The following is a 6,970-nucleotide window of genomic DNA, read 5'->3' on the forward strand; positions in this document are numbered from 1 at the left end:
CCGCCATGTTACTAGACCCTTTTCATTTCATGCTGATATGCCCACATTTAATGACCCCTTTACCATACTCTCCTTTTCCAGTGTTTATTTACGTACTAGTGTACGCGACCTGTCAAAAATGATGGCTAGATATATAGCTAAATAAACAAACACAGATTCAACCCTTCCCACCCCCTCCCCTCTTTCCTAACTGCAATTTGTGGGAGATTGTGGTATCCGAGTGTACTCGATGTAACCCACTCTCTCGCCAGGGAATGACTACTCCTTCTCCCTCTATCCGAGGGAAATGGAGAGACTGAGTGGTTATACGTTTTGCAATGACCCCTGAGCATGACCGGAGAAATATCTGAATATGTAGCCCTCATTTTTGATGGATCACTTACTCTAGTGTGTGTGTATATATATATATATATATATGTGTGTATATATATATATATATATGTGTGTGTGTGTGTATGTGTATACCCATGTATATATATGTATATATATATATATATATGTATATATATATATATATATATACATATATATATATATATATATATAAATATACAAACTTACACGTGTGTATGTATGTGTGCGCGCGAGCACATTTGCTCTTAGATGGTCGAAACCAAAAAACCAAACTTACAAGAAAACTATGATTTTTCTTCCAAGGAGATTGTTCAAGACTTGTTTAAGACTTCCGTAAATAAGGAAAGTTGGCTATTCCTATATCCCCTCCATTACCTAAGTATCATTTTTTCCTGAAATCTGAAAAAAGTCTGAAGTCTGTCTCCTCTTTCTTTTCCAAGTTTAATAGAACTGCAGTTCTCCTTGGGCGTATTATTATTATTATTATTATTATTATTATTATTATTATTATTATTATTATTATTATTATTATTATTATTATTATTATTATATTTGTTATTATTATTATTAATATTATTATTATTATTAGTCGGTTTTTTATTTGTCACTTTTTAAAAGAGAACTTTTATTATTATTATTATTATTATTATTATTATTATTATTATTAGTAGTAGTAGTAGTAGTAGTAGTAGTAGTAGTAGCAGTAGTAGTAGTAGTAGTTGTTGTAACAGTAGCAAAGCTACAACCATAGTTGGAAAATTAGGATGCTATAAGCCCTATAAGTATTTCAACAGGGAAAAATAGCCCAGTGAGGAAAGGAAATATGGAAAAAGATAGAATAGTGTGCCTGAGTGTACCTTCAAGCATGATATATATATATATATATATATATGTATATATATATATATATATATATGGCTATATTCATATTATTGGGAATGTGTGATTGTTTGGAAATAACTTACTTTATGTCACCTGTGTTTCGGTTGAGGTCTTATTATTTATAGTTGGTAAGGATATCCTAATTTCTAAGCAGGTTCTATACTTACCTGATAAAGTTTTTTTTTTTTTCCAAAGTTTTGGTATTTTATAGATGGGTGGCATATCTACAGTATGCTCACTCTAACATCATAATTCAATTTCATACCAATACGAGATGTGGGAAATTACCCAGCAGTTTTATATTATATTTCGACTCTTACTTCATAATTTTATTAAATACCAAAAGAAGGTGATGCAAATTACCCAATTTTATTTATTTATTTATTTATTTATTTTTTTTTTTTTGTAATTTCATTTCATGCCATTAAGCTGCTGCAAAATATCAAAGTTTTTTCTTTTTTATATTTTGAGTTCATGCCACTGTGATACTGAAAATTATTCAACATCTTTTTTATATCTTGATTTCATGCCATTGAGGTTGCTTCACAATATATAAATGTTTCATTTGTGTTATTTCAAATTCTATCATTTTCAGAATTTGGGAGTCAAATATATTTTCATTTCATCCCATTGAGATTCTGAAAATTATTATTTTTTTTTTTTTTTATATTTTGATTTCAAGCCATTGAGCTGCTTCAAATTATATAAAGGTTTTATTTGTGTAATATCAAATTCTATTATTTTCAGAATTTGGGAGTCTGGCGCTGGCCTGATTTTGGTATTGCCTAAATTGGCAGAACCTCGTCGGCAACTAATTTTCCTTCAGAAATAACAGGTAAGACCCCTTCCTCTACTTTACTTAAGATTTCAAAATGTTTATAAAGTAGTAAGATTTTAAATAAAATAAATATATAAAAGAGTCATACAAAGTTAAAGAAACATTATCAATGCTGAGATCCGGATGTTGGGGAGCCACTGTCCTTGACTTACTTACAATCATACTTTGAGTTTTGTTAGGCCCCGTAGAAGGATAGCGCCTGCAGTGCACCGCATGCAGTGCTCTGCATACATTAATTACAGGGTCTTTTCCAGTGTTTCCTCTGGCCTTGGCTGCATTTTTTTTTTGTATCCTTTAAATTTATCATTTAATTTCTTCCTTCCTTCTTGTTATCCTACTTCTATCTTTTTCATAATATAACTGCTGGGTTATCCCCAATTGCATTTCGATATTGAATGACCCCCTAGGCCCCAACGCTAGGTCATACATCACAAATTCGTAAATCAACTCCAATCCAATTCGAGGGTAAACATTATCCAATATATGGTGTGTCCCAGGGCGCAATATGCCAACCGAACGCAACCACATGAATCACTCTCCGATGTCCCAATTAAACGCGCCCAGCTTCCACTCGGGTAATGGCCACCCGGGCGAAGTGAAATATAATCTAATTAAAGCTTTGTTTCGTTTTGCGAATTAACACAACTTCCGACTTGTCAGCGCGAATTAAAACGCTGTGCCGTTTGTGGAATTAGAGACTGGAATATTAATTGTGGTGTTTTGCATTGTAATTTAGAGAGAAAGTTTGTTCATTAGCCTTTCTGAGTGGGGATACATTAACGTGGTGAAGTAGTTTGTTTATTGCCATGATCAGCTAAGCTGTACTAGTCAGGGATGTCCATAATAGGTTGGTTTGTAGTGAGCGATCAGTTAAAAATCTCCCACCATCACAAATCTTCAGTGGCCAGCATGGTGATGAAAACTGTCCAAAACATAGGTATGAATTCATATATCGGAAGCCTATGTCTTACAATGGACTAGAAATGGCTGCATTTGTAGTTGCTGTTGTTGTTATTGTTGTTTTTGTTGTTATTGTTTTTGTTGTTGTTTTTGTTGTTGTTGTTATTGTTGTTGTTGTTGTTTTTGTTGTTGTTTTTGTTGTTGTTGTTTTTGCTGTTGTTGTTTTTGTTGTTGTTGTTGTTGTTTTTGTTGTTGTTGTTGTTTTTGTTGTTATTGTTTTCGTTGTTGTCGTTTTTGTTGTTGTTGTTTTTGTTGTTGTTATTGTTGTTTTTGTTTTTGTTGTTGTTGTTGTTTATTAGTGGGGAATAAATGCTTAGTGACCTGTCTTTATGGAGAGTAAAGATAGAAGGAAATAATGTTTGAGAAGAGACTGCCATAACTCAGCCCGTCCTCCTGACTAGACAGAGTAAACACATCGTCCTTTGGTGTGAAAAGATTCCTTAGGACCAGATGCAATGGGGCTCTTGTCTCTCGTCTTGAAGAATCGGTTATTCTCTTTATACAGAAACAAATACAGACACTAAAAAGCAATAATTACTTTGAAGATAATTAGAGAGACTCTCCATGGATAGTGTATTAGCAAATAATTGATAAACTAAAAAGTAATAATTACTTTGCAGATAATGAGAGAGACTCTCCATGGATAGTTTATTAGCAAAATAATTGATAAACTAAAAAGTAATAATTACTTTGCAGAAAATGAAAGACTCTCCATTGATAGTTTACACAGAGAAAAATAATCAATAAACTAAAAGGCAATAATTACTTTGCAGATAATTAGAGAGAGAGAGAGAGAGAGAGAGAGAGAGAGAGAGAGAGAGAGAGAGAGACTCAATGTATAGTTAACACAGCAAAATAATTGATAAACTTAAAAGTAATAATTACTTTGCAGATAATTAGAGAGATGGATTGTATCGTCAGAAAAATAATCAATAAAATAAACAAAATTCATGAATCGATAAATAGTAACTAAACAACTCCAACCTCAAATAGGAAATAAACACCAGAAAGATTTCCCTTTTCCCACACAATGAGAAATAAAGTTAAAAGCAGACCGAGGAAGAGACCAGTTAAAGGATCTATCCTTCCTCGTTCCGTCGAAGACAAATCCTGGCAGATCCTCACTCGGCCGAAGACACAACACTTCCCTTCGCTGGGGGAATCGGCTCCACAAATCCTCTGCTGATTGGCCCTTGTCTCGAAGGGAAGAGCCAAGGGCTTTCCCGTCGGGTGTTCAATGCCAAAGGAAATCGCCCTCGGCTTCTTTATGGGACGACTCTAAAAGTTTCACTAACTGTTTAGGCACTTCCTCTCTCTCTCTCTCTCTCTCTCTCTCTCTCTCTCTCTCTCTCTGAGGAAATTTATCTATTTTAATAAGATTGTCCTAAAGTATTGAGTGACCTCTCTCTCTCTCTCTCTCTCTCTCTCTCTCTCTCTCTCTCTCTCGAGGAAATTTTATTTTATTTTCGTAAGTTTTTTTGGTCCTTCTCGTGTCTTTATAAACAGGAAATTTCTTTCAAAGAATAATTCTTAAAAAAAAAAAAAGGTGACAATCAAGCCCTTTCCTAAATGAATGGCCTCTTGACCCCAGCACCGTGTCATGTATTCCAACCATCCATTCCTAAGGTACTTGCATATTAATATTTTCTTTCATTCGTTCTTTCTTTTTCTTCCCGTCATTTTTGACGGATCACGTTCACTGGTTGATAATAGAAGTTACTAAAGTCAATTTCTTTTAGCGAGGCATATTTGCACAGACTCGCAGCGGTGCCCTTTTAGCTCGGAAAAGTTGCCTGATCGCTGATTGGTTGGACATGATAATTCTAGCCAATTAGCGATTAGGAAACTTTCCCGAGCTAAAAGGGCACCGTTGCGAGTCGGTGCAAATCTGACTCGCTAAAAGAAATGGACTATACTACAAGCTAAATTATAACGCTAAATTGGCAAACTCGATGCAACAAGCCGTATCATGATAGCCTATTGAAAATGTCCCTGCCTCGCGATCTTCTGGGCAGGGGTTCGAGACCAGCTCAAGCGTGATAGTTTCTTGTAGTGTATGCAACCTCACCATCCTTGTGAGCTAAGGATTGGGAAGGCTATAGATCTACCTGCTGAGACGTCAGTAGCCTTTGCCTGGCCCTCCCTGGTCCTACCTTGTGTGAAGAGGGGATTTTGTCACTATTTCTTACCTCTGCCATTTATGAGCGACCTTTAATGGCTATAAAATAGGGAAGGGCCCTTAGTACAGATAACGAGAGAAATAAAGAAAATTATATTTATATATACTTATATATAAATATATGTTTTTATACCATATATATTTATAAAGATAAATAAAAGATAACGATGTGAAAAAAAATTCTATAAGTTATGGATTCAGATGTAGGAAAAGCCAAAAAATTATAGCAAGCCTTTTTTAGAATATACTTCAAAAGTTCAGACTTGCAGCAAATGTTTTTGTCTTGAATAGGATATCTTAAGTGTTTTTATAGTTCATATATGAAATATCTGTTTTAATGTTGTTAACGTTTTTTAAATATTTTATTTTAATTGTTCATTACTTATTATATCGTGTATTTATTTCCTTAAATTTTTTTACATCACTGAGCTATATATCCCTCTTGGAGTCCTTGGGCTTATAGCATCTTTGCTTTTCAAACTAGGATTGTAGCTTAGCTAGTAATAATGATAATAATACCAGTATGATCTTTGTCAAAATTTCCCACTATTTTCACAAAGATCAATTTCATCAATTTTCACCTTAGATGTCAGGATGCCAGATGACTCATAATGAATGAATGAATGAATCAATCAATCAATCATCAATTTTCACTCGCCCACTTACAAGTTGATACCTAGAGACCTCCCGGCTCCAACCTTGGGCCCATGAGAAAATAATCCTTACAAATCAGTCTAACGTCCTACTGTTGGATGTACAGTCAGACACAGGAATTATTGACACACCTCGCTCTCAGAAAGTGCACCCTATCATACCGTTACTGCGTGGTGAGTTACTGTGTGTAGCCCCGCCCACCACCTCTCCCTACTTACATGTCTGGTTACTCGCTCTGAGGTGGGCCAGGAGTTCCCGTGTCCGACTGTACGTATTTACGAAAATAATCTGTACCTTAATTCAGTAGATGGGAGTTTCCTGTACATTGATCCTTTTAAAGATCCTCTCCCCCCACCCGGTGAGAGAGAGAGAGAGAGAGAGAGAGAGAGAGAGAGAACACCCTCAGTTTAATGTACTATAAAAAGAAATGAGTAAGACTACTGTTGTTTTGAGAGAGAGAGAGAGAGAGAGAGAGAGAGAGAGAGAGAGAGAGGCTGCTATTAAAGTGAGAAAGAATGACTATGTGCAGGGAGAGAGAGAGAGAGAGAGAGAGAGAGAGAGAGAGAACACCCTCAGTTTAATGTACTATAAAAAGAAATGAGAAACACTATTGTTGTTTATTGTTGTTTTAAAAAGAGAGAGAGAGAGAGAGAGAGAAGCTGTTATAAAAATAAAGAATGACTACGTGTGCAGAGATAGAAAGAGAGAGAGAGAGAATAGCTTGTGCTGTTATATAAATGAGATAGGAGGACTACATGTTTGGAGAGAGAGAGAGAGAGAGAGAGAGAGAGAGAGAGAGAGAGAGAGATGGTGGAAGTAATTGGGCGATGAAGGCTATGCAGAGTACCTATAAAATTTCATTAAAACAGAGAAAGTGTCAAGAAATTTCCCTGGGGTTTTTCATTGATGATCTAATGACACACGAAGAAACTTCCTGTTCTTTCATTTTTCCATTCTTTAATTTTCTTTTTTCATTTTTTTCGAAATTTGTTCTTTCATTTATCCATTCTTTAATTTTCTCTTTTTAATTTTTCCCCTTTTCCAATTTTGTTCTTCCATTTTTCCATTCTTTAATTTTCTTTTTTTCATTTTTCCAATTTTCC

The sequence above is a fragment of the Palaemon carinicauda genome, chromosome 30 (assembly GCF_036898095.1).
Source record: "Palaemon carinicauda isolate YSFRI2023 chromosome 30, ASM3689809v2, whole genome shotgun sequence".
NCBI lineage: Eukaryota > Metazoa > Arthropoda > Malacostraca > Decapoda > Palaemonidae > Palaemon > Palaemon carinicauda.